The sequence below is a fragment of the Asparagus officinalis genome, chromosome 5 (assembly GCF_001876935.1).
Source record: "Asparagus officinalis chromosome 5, Aspof.V1, whole genome shotgun sequence".
NCBI lineage: Eukaryota > Viridiplantae > Streptophyta > Magnoliopsida > Asparagales > Asparagaceae > Asparagus > Asparagus officinalis.
In genome coordinates, this window is record NC_033798.1 from 85,903,281 (window position 1) to 85,917,406 (window position 14,126).

Consider the following 14,126-nt stretch of genomic DNA (forward strand, 5'->3'; position numbering starts at 1 on the left):
AACGAAAATGATACAAAATTATTCCTAGCTAAAAAGCAATCCAAGTCCTAAACATCGGAGCTCATCAGTCTAAAAGACTTGAGTTTAGCTTTCAGCGCCAATATTTTCTCCTCACGAGCCTTTTTGACTTCCTCTGTTATCTTGCTCTTGAGCTCCTCTTCATTTGGCGCTGCTTCTGCAATCTCCCGCCTAACTTTGTCAGCAGCAACAAGCTCATCACAATAGCCCTTGAAAAGCCCGTCACAATAAGCAATTAACCCTTTTATGACTTCCATGTCGCCCGCTAATCGAGCAGTTATCTGAGCTTGCTCGATACCAGCACGGGTAAGCTCAATCGCAGTATCCCGAATACCTGCAGCAAAAGTGCCCAAGTCCACTTGCACTTGAAGATGTTCCCCGCGCAGGCGAGTAATACGAGAATCTGCTTCGTTTAGACTCTTCTGAAGAGCTTCTTGCTGCTGTACCTTCAAGGCTCTGGCCTGAGAAAGAGCCCGATCCACTTCTGGTTCGATGGCATCGCGTTGTAGCATTGAAAGGAATTCCAATTCGTATTCCAGAACAATAATGCTCTCGCGACAATGTTCAGTCCACGATGTATCCCCCTGGTCCCTAATCTTGGCAAGACACTTCAGCAGATGGGGTTCGAAGACTTTGAAACTCACGTCCCCGAGACTAACGACATCAATAGTCATCTGCATCCAGTACTCTAATTGCTCGATGAGTTTCCTCAAAGTCTCCGAGCTTGGGGGTGGAGCAGTCGGCGGATAAGTGAAGCAATTCTCATAATCAGTGCGAATGGGAGCGTTTACAGCTTTAGATGATATCTTTTCGGGCACATCTGGCACTGAATCTGGGACAATCAATCCCTGCCCACCTGTCAGGATTTCAGGACTAGGAGGAGCAGCTGGAGGTATAGTATCCCCGCTGTTTTCGGGAGACGAAGCAAGTGCAGACTTCATGGCGTCCCCCATCAGCTTAGCTCTCTTAGAGTTCTTAGCTGCGACAGGTTTTCGTTTACGAATTCTTCTATCGTATTCGCCTACCTCCTCAGCAGTAAGAGCCCGCTTCCCTGATGATCTCAAGGAACGAGGCTCGGGAGAGAATGCTCCTTTGAGAACCTCTCTAGTGTTCTCTTCTTCAGAAGGCTTAGCAGCGGGTAATTCCTCTGAGATTTCTTCGATTCCGGACGCCTCTCGTTCGCAGGACAGATAATCCTCTATCCCTGGGAGTCGAGTCCTGCCGGAACCACTTCTTGATTTATAAAGCTCTCGGATTTCGTTTATACATGAAGTATAAATGTCATATTCTGGGATCAGAGAAGCTTTATCAAACCAATTGCGGAAATCTGCTACAGTGGAACAATTAGGTGGCAGATTAGGCAGAGTAAACTGCGCATGAGTTCCTCGGGCAATAAAGAAACGCCAAGCACGAGCTCCTTCATACAGATTCCCGATGTGAGCTAATTGTGGATTAGGGTTACCAACGTAAAGCTGGTCGTACCCGAACTGTCGGGCAAAACGTGAAGGAACGTAAGGCTCAATTATGCATCTTTCACCTATTCTGAAAACCAGATAACCCACCCTGATAGTGAGAAGCCATTGGAAGGTCCCTGTATTTAAAAGCGAGGACCCTTCGAAGACTACGTCGCCAAACTTCGGGCCTTCTTCTTCAGCCCCATCAAAGCAAGGGCGACAGCAAAAGAGATCATAACTGGCTTCCGAAGACAAAAGTTGCCTAGCCCGGACTATGTACGCAGTCGTCCACGTGGCTGGCTCGAGCCTTTGCACGAAAGGAGTAGAGGTCTCGTCAGTATGTATAATCCCCCGCATCAAAGAGGGACAGTGCAGCACAAACCAAGCCACTAAATAAGTGTAGGGCATTGGTGTGCGGGGTTGAGAAGTCTTCCAAACTTTCCTCCCAGCAACAATCATCTCCTGGACGTCGAGGAGTTCAGAAACCAAATCCCGTAAGCCCCTCTGCAGACAACCTGTCATTGCCGAGAGAAGGCTTAGTGGTCTTCCATGAGCCAGGAGAACGGCTGGATAAACGACCTCAACCAAGATCGATTCAGCTGGCTTCGTCGGCACAACACACCGCTTCAACCATAGCATCAAGAAACCAGCGAGAAGGGCCGTGTCAGAAATAGGAATTGCAGCCTGATAATGGAAACTTTCAAATTCACTGTCGGCTTCGAATCCATCTTCTAAGCGCGTATTCCTATAAATGGCGTTAGGAGTTTTGATGCGAGCTTTGATACTCTTAGCAGAGCTTACGCCAAGACGGGTCACTTTCAAATCTTTCTGACCCAGGTTCTGAAACAAATAATCTGCCCAGGCGGTATGCATAAGACCACCCCCACGCATCCCAGCGACCTGAGCGCAAATGTGGAAATGACATAGCAACTCCCAAAAAGTGCTGTATATCTCTGGATGAGCAGCCCTCAAGATGGATAGCTCTTCAGTTGTTGGAACAAATTCTTCATAGGGCACTTGCCCAAAGGATAGTCCTGATACAGCATACATCTCGTGGAGAGCAAATCCTAACTCCCCAACAGGTGTAAAAAAGGTGCAGCTATCCGGGTTGTATCGCTCCAGCATAGCGAAGAAGCAGGGATAGCTCTGAGTAATCCCACGTCTCGTGGCCTGTACTGGTATCATAAGGCCAGACTGAGTAAGAGGCTCTTTGAGTTCCTCAAGGATAAAATCTACCATCCGAGTCCACCAACCATCTTCTCCAGAAAACAACCAGCCAGGAGAACGGAAGGCTTGTGTAGAAAATTCGCCTTGAGCGGCAATAAGCCGGCGTATGAAAATGTTCGCTGGAAGAGGTGTCTCCTGAGTGGGATCCTTTATCTCAAATCTACCAGGTCGCAGACCTTTGAGTTGTCCGTCAATCTGAACACGAGATGATTGACCAGAGCCAAACGAAACGTTCTCTTTCTCCTTGACGAGATCGAAGGCCAAGCCCCTACGACCACCAACACTCAGGAAGTAGGAAAGCGGGTACATTCTCTTCATGCTGGGAAGGAAGAGTAAACGATCATCGACTCTTCGCAGCATCCGGGAGTCTTCTACATACCCGACTTGCCCATCAGCAGATATATGATCACCAAATAAGAATGAGGGTTTGACAAATTGATCCAGACCCGCAGGAGTTTCCAGATCCAGATCGGTGATCAAAGCCCTAAGGGTGGAACACTCGGCAAACCTGATTAAATGTTCCCGCTCCAAACTCGGGAAAGTGCACAGAGGAATTTCTCTATGAAGACCAAAAGCTCTCCCCACTTCGGGATCATCAGTGTAGTTGAAGTGCTGCTCCGGCAGAAGTGGCACATTGGAAAAAAGCACTGTAAAAATCAAAAGCAACAGTTAGCAGTATAAAGAGATTGCTAACATGAAATGAACAACGCAAAGATAAAATCCTGCGTTACAACATTTGAACGCAGAGATAAAATCCTGCGTTACAACATTTGAACGCAGAGATAAAATCCTGCGTTACAACATTTGAACGCAGAGATAAAATCCTGCGTTACAACATTTGAACGCAGAGATAAAATCCTGCGTTACAACATTTGAACGCAGAGATAAAATCCTGCGTTACAACATTTGAACGCAGAGATAAAATCCTGCGTTACAACATTTGAACGCAGAGATAAAATCCTGCGTTATAACACCTGAACGCGGAGATTAAATCCTGCGTTACAACATTTGAACGCAGAGATAAAATCCTGCGTTATAACACCTGAACGCAGAAATTAAATCCTGCGTTACAACACTTGAACGCAGAATTCTAAGCCTGCGTTTCCAATTTTTAACACAGAGCTCCAAACTCTGTGTTCCCAATTTTAACAAAGAGAGTTAACTCTATGTTTCTTGAATGCAGAACTTTAAGCCTGCGTTTCCAATTTTTAACACAGAGCTCTAAACTCTGTGTTCCCAATTTCAACAAAGAGTATTAACTCTATGTTTCCTAAACGCGGTCTTAAGCCTGCGTTTCCAATTTTAACACAGAGCCCTAAACTCTGCGTTCCCAAGTTTTGACATAGAGAATTAACTCTATGTTCTTTAAACGCAGTCTTAAGTCTGCGTTTCCAATTTGTAACACAGAGCCATAACTCTGCGTTTCTGATGGAGAACGAGTCATCTTCCTCGTTGAGGAGAACCCATCTAGGGTTTTCAGAGAACTTGTCGAAACAAGTTGCCATAGCCGCCCCTTACCACGGCAACAAAGTTCATGCGACAGCGACGGCAATGTCGGAGCTCTTGTCAAAGCAGCGACATCGCCGGTGGTATCGGCCGACGGCGCCTCCGAAGTCGCCTTGACGACCTTCTTGGAACCCGAACTCATCCTTCTGGGCGCCATGCGGGTGATCTCAATCGGAGAAGACGGAGTTCGTCGGAGAGAATTGGCAGAAAATCAACAGAAACGAGAATTCTCGTTCTTGGAACTAAGCAAGGCAAAAAGAGTTGAATAACTCTTGATGTGACCCTACGGGGCTATTTATAACAGCCGTCGGGCTGTTAAATCAGATTGGGACTCTAAAACGTGATCATTACACGTTAATGGATAAAGTCGAGTAAGACTTTAACGCAGAATTACCTCTGCGTTCAAATTTTCCAAACGCCAGGCCTAGACCTGCGTTGCAATGGTTCTTAATTCTGCGTTTCGAACCTTCAACGCAAGGTCACCTTGTTTGCAGTACAATTATCCCAAGCGAAAGGACCACATTGGATTTAAATCATCGTCAGGTTAATACTACACCTCAGACGGATGTCATATCCTACAGAGCCTGAGTCTTGTTTACATAGTTGTAACAATGATTCCTCTGTCAAAATCCACTTGTTGATTCTCATCAGAAGAACAATAAGTCTTCAAAATCATTCAAGTCATGATCAATTTACTAACTCTCCCCAACAGAGTGGTAAATATCCAATTTATCAGCCCTTCTTAAATGGGTTGATAAAATTCCACAATCTTGTTCAAATCACAAGTATCACAATTCATCGCTCCGATGATAAGATATTCAGCAGTCCTCCCTAATGAGACGCTACAATATTCTTTCCCCCACAGATGTCACGTTAACACTACACCTCTGACAAATATCCACTTATCGACTCTCTTCAATAGAGCGATAAGTCCTCAAAATTGCTTCCATAGCAATATTCTTCTTGTCACGTTAACACTACACCTCTGACAAATATTCACTTATCGACTCTCTTCAATAGAGCGATAAGTCCTCAAAATTGCTTTCATAGCAATATTCTTCTTGTCACGTTAACACTACACCTCTGACAAATATTCACTTATCGACTCTCTTCAATAGAGCGATAAGTCCTCAAAATTGCTTCCATAGCAATATTCTTCTTGTCACGTTAACACTACACCTCTGACAAATATTCACTTATCGACTCTCTTCAATAGAGCGATAAGTCCTCAAAATTGCTTCCATAGCAATATTCTTCTTGTCACGTTAACACTACACCTCTGACAAATATTCACTTATCGACTCTCTTCAATAGAGCGATAAGTCCTCAAAATTGCTTCCATAGCAATATTCTTCTTGTCACGTTAACACTACACCTCTGACAAATATTCACTTATCGACTCTCTTCAATAGAGCGATAAGTCCTCAAAATTGCTTCCATAGCAATATTCTTCTTGTCACGTTAACACTACACCTCTGACAAATATTCACTTATCGACTCTCTTCAATAGAGCGATAAGTCCTCAAAATTGCTTCCATAGCAATATTCTTCTTGTCACGTTAACACTACACCTCTGACAAATATTCACTTATCGACTCTCTTCAATAGAGCGATAAGTCCTCAAAATTGCTTCCATAGCAATATTCTTCTTGTCACGTTAACACTACACCTCTGACAAATATTCACTTATCGACTCTCTTCAATAGAGCGATAAGTCCTCAAAATTGCTTCCATAGCAATATTCTTCTTGTCACGTTAACACTACACCTCTGACAAATATTCACTTATCGACTCTCTTCAATAGAGCGATAAGTCCTCAAAATTGCTTCCATAGCAATATTCTTCTTGTCACGTTAACACTACACCTCTGACAAATATTCACTTATCGACTCTCTTCAATAGAGCGATAAGTCCTCAAAATTGCTTCCATAGCAATATTCTTCTTGTCACGTTAACACTACACCTCTGACAAATATTCACTTATCGACTCTCTTCAATAGAGCGATAAGTCCTCAAAATTGCTTCCATAGCAATATTCTTCTTGTCACGTTAACACTACACCTCTGACAAATATTCACTTATCGACTCTCTTCAATAGAGCGATAAGTCCTCAAAATTGCTTCCATAGCAATATTCTTCTTGTCACGTTAACACTACACCTCTGACAAATATTCACTTATCGACTCTCTTCAATAGAGCGATAAGTCCTCAAAATTGCTTCCATAGCAATATTCTTCTTGTCACGTTAACACTACACCTCTGACAAATATTCACTTATCGACTCTCTTCAATAGAGCGATAAGTCCTCAAAATTGCTTCCATAGCAATATTCTTCTTGTCACGTTAACACTACACCTCTGACAAATATTCACTTATCGACTCTCTTCAATAGAGCGATAAGTCCTCAAAATTGCTTCCATAGCAATATTCTTCTTGTCACGTTAACACTACACCTCTGACAAATATTCACTTATCGACTCTCTTCAATAGAGCGATAAGTCCTCAAAATTGCTTCCATAGCAATATTCTTCTTGTCACGTTAACACTACACCTCTGACAAATATTCACTTATCGACTCTCTTCAATAGAGCGATAAGTCCTCAAAATTGCTTCCATAGCAATATTCTTCTTGTCACGTTAACACTACACCTCTGACAAATATTCACTTATCGACTCTCTTCAATAGAGCGATAAGTCCTCAAAATTGCTTCCATAGCAATATTCTTCTTGTCACGTTAACACTACACCTCTGACAAATATTCACTTATCGACTCTCTTCAATAGAGCGATAAGTCCTCAAAATTGCTTCCATAGCAATATTCTTCTTGTCACGTTAACACTACACCTCTGACAAATATTCACTTATCGACTCTCTTCAATAGAGCGATAAGTCCTCAAAATTGCTTCCATAGCAATATTCTTCTTGTCACGTTAACACTACACCTCTGACAAATATTCACTTATCGACTCTCTTCAATAGAGCGATAAGTCCTCAAAATTGCTTCCATAGCAATATTCTTCTTGTCACGTTAACACTACACCTCTGACAAATATTCACTTATCGACTCTCTTCAATAGAGCGATAAGTCCTCAAAATTGCTTCCATAGCAATATTCTTCTTGTCACGTTAACACTACACCTCTGACAAATATTCACTTATCGACTCTCTTCAATAGAGCGATAAGTCCTCAAAATTGCTTCCATAGCAATATTCTTCTTGTCACGTTAACACTACACCTCTGACAAATATTCACTTATCGACTCTCTTCAATAGAGCGATAAGTCCTCAAAATTGCTTCCATAGCAATATTCTTCTTGTCACGTTAACACTACACCTCTGACAAATATTCACTTATCGACTCTCTTCAATAGAGCGATAAGTCCTCAAAATTGCTTCCATAGCAATATTCTTCTTGTCACGTTAACACTACACCTCTGACAAATATTCACTTATCGACTCTCTTCAATAGAGCGATAAGTCCTCAAAATTGCTTCCATAGCAATATTCTTCTTGTCACGTTAACACTACACCTCTGACAAATATTCACTTATCGACTCTCTTCAATAGAGCGATAAGTCCTCAAAATTGCTTCCATAGCAATATTCTTCTTGTCACGTTAACACTACACCTCTGACAAATATTCACTTATCGACTCTCTTCAATAGAGCGATAAGTCCTCAAAATTGCTTCCATAGCAATATTCTTCTTGTCACGTTAACACTACACCTCTGACAAATATTCACTTATCGACTCTCTTCAATAGAGCGATAAGTCCTCAAAATTGCTTCCATAGCAATATTCTTCTTGTCACGTTAACACTACACCTCTGACAAATATTCACTTATCGACTCTCTTCAATAGAGCGATAAGTCCTCAAAATTGCTTCCATAGCAATATTCTTCTTGTCACGTTAACACTACACCTCTGACAAATATTCACTTATCGACTCTCTTCAATAGAGCGATAAGTCCTCAAAATTGCTTCCATAGCAATATTCTTCTTGTCACGTTAACACTACACCTCTGACAAATATTCACTTATCGACTCTCTTCAATAGAGCGATAAGTCCTCAAAATTGCTTCCATAGCAATATTCTTCTTGTCACGTTAACACTACACCTCTGACAAATATTCACTTATCGACTCTCTTCAATAGAGCGATAAGTCCTCAAAATTGCTTCCATAGCAATATTCTTCTTGTCACGTTAACACTACACCTCTGACAAATATTCACTTATCGACTCTCTTCAATAGAGCGATAAGTCCTCAAAATTGCTTCCATAGCAATATTCTTCTTGTCACGTTAACACTACACCTCTGACAAATATTCACTTATCGACTCTCTTCAATAGAGCGATAAGTCCTCAAAATTGCTTCCATAGCAATATTCTTCTTGTCACGTTAACACTACACCTCTGACAAATATTCACTTATCGACTCTCTTCAATAGAGCGATAAGTCCTCAAAATTGCTTCCATAGCAATATTCTTCTTGTCACGTTAACACTACACCTCTGACAAATATTCACTTATCGACTCTCTTCAATAGAGCGATAAGTCCTCAAAATTGCTTCCATAGCAATATTCTTCTTGTCACGTTAACACTACACCTCTGACAAATATTCACTTATCGACTCTCTTCAATAGAGCGATAAGTCCTCAAAATTGCTTCCATAGCAATATTCTTCTTGTCACGTTAACACTACACCTCTGACAAATATTCACTTATCGACTCTCTTCAATAGAGCGATAAGTCCTCAAAATTGCTTCCATAGCAATATTCTTCTTGTCACGTTAACACTACACCTCTGACAAATATTCACTTATCGACTCTCTTCAATAGAGCGATAAGTCCTCAAAATTGCTTCCATAGCAATATTCTTCTTGTCACGTTAACACTACACCTCTGACAAATATTCACTTATCGACTCTCTTCAATAGAGCGATAAGTCCTCAAAATTGCTTCCATAGCAATATTCTTCTTGTCACGTTAACACTACACCTCTGACAAATATTCACTTATCGACTCTCTTCAATAGAGCGATAAGTCCTCAAAATTGCTTCCATAGCAATATTCTTCTTGTCACGTTAACACTACACCTCTGACAAATATTCACTTATCGACTCTCTTCAATAGAGCGATAAGTCCTCAAAATTGCTTCCATAGCAATATTCTTCTTGTCACGTTAACACTACACCTCTGACAAATATTCACTTATCGACTCTCTTCAATAGAGCGATAAGTCCTCAAAATTGCTTCCATAGCAATATTCTTCTTGTCACGTTAACACTACACCTCTGACAAATATTCACTTATCGACTCTCTTCAATAGAGCGATAAGTCCTCAAAATTGCTTCCATAGCAATATTCTTCTTGTCACGTTAACACTACACCTCTGACAAATATTCACTTATCGACTCTCTTCAATAGAGCGATAAGTCCTCAAAATTGCTTCCATAGCAATATTCTTCTTGTCACGTTAACACTACACCTCTGACAAATATTCACTTATCGACTCTCTTCAATAGAGCGATAAGTCCTCAAAATTGCTTCCATAGCAATATTCTTCTTGTCACGTTAACACTACACCTCTGACAAATATTCACTTATCGACTCTCTTCAATAGAGCGATAAGTCCTCAAAATTGCTTCCATAGCAATATTCTTCTTGTCACGTTAACACTACACCTCTGACAAATATTCACTTATCGACTCTCTTCAATAGAGCGATAAGTCCTCAAAATTGCTTCCATAGCAATATTCTTCTTGTCACGTTAACACTACACCTCTGACAAATATTCACTTATCGACTCTCTTCAATAGAGCGATAAGTCCTCAAAATTGCTTCCATAGCAATATTCTTCTTGTCACGTTAACACTACACCTCTGACAAATATTCACTTATCGACTCTCTTCAATAGAGCGATAAGTCCTCAAAATTGCTTCCATAGCAATATTCTTCTTGTCACGTTAACACTACACCTCTGACAAATATTCACTTATCGACTCTCTTCAATAGAGCGATAAGTCCTCAAAATTGCTTCCATAGCAATATTCTTCTTGTCACGTTAACACTACACCTCTGACAAATATTCACTTATCGACTCTCTTCAATAGAGCGATAAGTCCTCAAAATTGCTTCCATAGCAATATTCTTCTTGTCACGTTAACACTACACCTCTGACAAATATTCACTTATCGACTCTCTTCAATAGAGCGATAAGTCCTCAAAATTGCTTCCATAGCAATATTCTTCTTGTCACGTTAACACTACACCTCTGACAAATATTCACTTATCGACTCTCTTCAATAGAGCGATAAGTCCTCAAAATTGCTTCCATAGCAATATTCTTCTTGTCACGTTAACACTACACCTCTGACAAATATTCACTTATCGACTCTCTTCAATAGAGCGATAAGTCCTCAAAATTGCTTCCATAGCAATATTCTTCTTGTCACGTTAACACTACACCTCTGACAAATATTCACTTATCGACTCTCTTCAATAGAGCGATAAGTCCTCAAAATTGCTTCCATAGCAATATTCTTCTTGTCACGTTAACACTACACCTCTGACAAATATTCACTTATCGACTCTCTTCAATAGAGCGATAAGTCCTCAAAATTGCTTCCATAGCAATATTCTTCTTGTCACGTTAACACTACACCTCTGACAAATATTCACTTATCGACTCTCTTCAATAGAGCGATAAGTCCTCAAAATTGCTTCCATAGCAATATTCTTCTTGTCACGTTAACACTACACCTCTGACAAATATTCACTTATCGACTCTCTTCAATAGAGCGATAAGTCCTCAAAATTGCTTCCATAGCAATATTCTTCTTGTCACGTTAACACTACACCTCTGACAAATATTCACTTATCGACTCTCTTCAATAGAGCGATAAGTCCTCAAAATTGCTTCCATAGCAATATTCTTCTTGTCACGTTAACACTACACCTCTGACAAATATTCACTTATCGACTCTCTTCAATAGAGCGATAAGTCCTCAAAATTGCTTCCATAGCAATATTCTTCTTGTCACGTTAACACTACACCTCTGACAAATATTCACTTATCGACTCTCTTCAATAGAGCGATAAGTCCTCAAAATTGCTTCCATAGCAATATTCTTCTTGTCACGTTAACACTACACCTCTGACAAATATTCACTTATCGACTCTCTTCAATAGAGCGATAAGTCCTCAAAATTGCTTCCATAGCAATATTCTTCTTGTCACGTTAACACTACACCTCTGACAAATATTCACTTATCGACTCTCTTCAATAGAGCGATAAGTCCTCAAAATTGCTTCCATAGCAATATTCTTCTTGTCACGTTAACACTACACCTCTGACAAATATTCACTTATCGACTCTCTTCAATAGAGCGATAAGTCCTCAAAATTGCTTCCATAGCAATATTCTTCTTGTCACGTTAACACTACACCTCTGACAAATATTCACTTATCGACTCTCTTCAATAGAGCGATAAGTCCTCAAAATTGCTTCCATAGCAATATTCTTCTTGTCACGTTAACACTACACCTCTGACAAATATTCACTTATCGACTCTCTTCAATAGAGCGATAAGTCCTCAAAATTGCTTCCATAGCAATATTCTTCTTGTCACGTTAACACTACACCTCTGACAAATATTCACTTATCGACTCTCTTCAATAGAGCGATAAGTCCTCAAAATTGCTTCCATAGCAATATTCTTCTTGTCACGTTAACACTACACCTCTGACAAATATTCACTTATCGACTCTCTTCAATAGAGCGATAAGTCCTCAAAATTGCTTCCATAGCAATATTCTTCTTGTCACGTTAACACTACACCTCTGACAAATATTCACTTATCGACTCTCTTCAATAGAGCGATAAGTCCTCAAAATTGCTTCCATAGCAATATTCTTCTTGTCACGTTAACACTACACCTCTGACAAATATTCACTTATCGACTCTCTTCAATAGAGCGATAAGTCCTCAAAATTGCTTCCATAGCAATATTCTTCTTGTCACGTTAACACTACACCTCTGACAAATATTCACTTATCGACTCTCTTCAATAGAGCGATAAGTCCTCAAAATTGCTTCCATAGCAATATTCTTCTTGTCACGTTAACACTACACCTCTGACAAATATTCACTTATCGACTCTCTTCAATAGAGCGATAAGTCCTCAAAATTGCTTCCATAGCAATATTCTTCTTGTCACGTTAACACTACACCTCTGACAAATATTCACTTATCGACTCTCTTCAATAGAGCGATAAGTCCTCAAAATTGCTTCCATAGCAATATTCTTCTTGTCACGTTAACACTACACCTCTGACAAATATTCACTTATCGACTCTCTTCAATAGAGCGATAAGTCCTCAAAATTGCTTCCATAGCAATATTCTTCTTGTCACGTTAACACTACACCTCTGACAAATATTCACTTATCGACTCTCTTCAATAGAGCGATAAGTCCTCAAAATTGCTTCCATAGCAATATTCTTCTTGTCACGTTAACACTACACCTCTGACAAATATTCACTTATCGACTCTCTTCAATAGAGCGATAAGTCCTCAAAATTGCTTCCATAGCAATATTCTTCTTGTCACGTTAACACTACACCTCTGACAAATATTCACTTATCGACTCTCTTCAATAGAGCGATAAGTCCTCAAAATTGCTTCCATAGCAATATTCTTCTTGTCACGTTAACACTACACCTCTGACAAATATTCACTTATCGACTCTCTTCAATAGAGCGATAAGTCCTCAAAATTGCTTCCATAGCAATATTCTTCTTGTCACGTTAACACTACACCTCTGACAAATATTCACTTATCGACTCTCTTCAATAGAGCGATAAGTCCTCAAAATTGCTTCCATAGCAATATTCTTCTTGTCACGTTAACACTACACCTCTGACAAATATTCACTTATCGACTCTCTTCAATAGAGCGATAAGTCCTCAAAATTGCTTCCATAGCAATATTCTTCTTGTCACGTTAACACTACACCTCTGACAAATTAAAAATACTGTTAAGTTAACATCACACCTCTAACAGTCAAACCCCCTAGTGAACTTGTTAATCATTTTCCAACAAGAATAGCAAGTTTTTATTATAAAATCCCCAGCGGATTAATTATTTTCTGGAATTATCCTAGTGATAATAAAGAAAATTTCTGAATTTCACTCTAAGTGAAAATTCATGCCAAGTTAATATTACACCTCTGGCGTTTCTAACTTTCTTCCAGTGTTTCAAGTAACACAGGAAGAAATAACGACAAAGTCCACGTATTCAACATCGTGGCATGTTGTTATTAATAACACCGAAATCCATGCCTTACACGTATGGGGGACTTTATCTCGATCCCTAATTAGAGATAAGTCTACGCCTAACACGCGTTGCCGGTTAGTCTTTTACCATGAAAAGGACATCAAAATCCATGCCTCACACGCATGGGGGACTTTATCTCGATCCCTAATTAGAGATAAGCCTACGCCTAACACGCGTTGCCGGTTAGTCTTTTCCCAGGAAAATGACAAAGTCTATGTATTCAAAATCATAGCATCAAGACTAAGAGAGTTCATTCTCTTAGCACAACGTTACATGTGGAACGGATTTAGACAATCCACATGCTAGCCCGACTCAAATGGTAGTCGGTAAAGGCTTATCAAATCCGTTGATGGCTGAGGGTTTGCCAAAAATCCTATGCACGTTTGCAGGCCCATCAGCTTAATGGATGTAAGCCGAGACTTAAAACAGATGAGCCAAAGACAAGTCTCAAAAGCTTAGTTAAAAATGCACGGAAGCCACTTCCATATCTTAAGTGAAAACATTGAGGTCACGCCCGTGTTCCAAATTCAACATGCAAGGGTGAGACCCGCATCTCAAGTTCAAAATGCAGGGTCCACCCC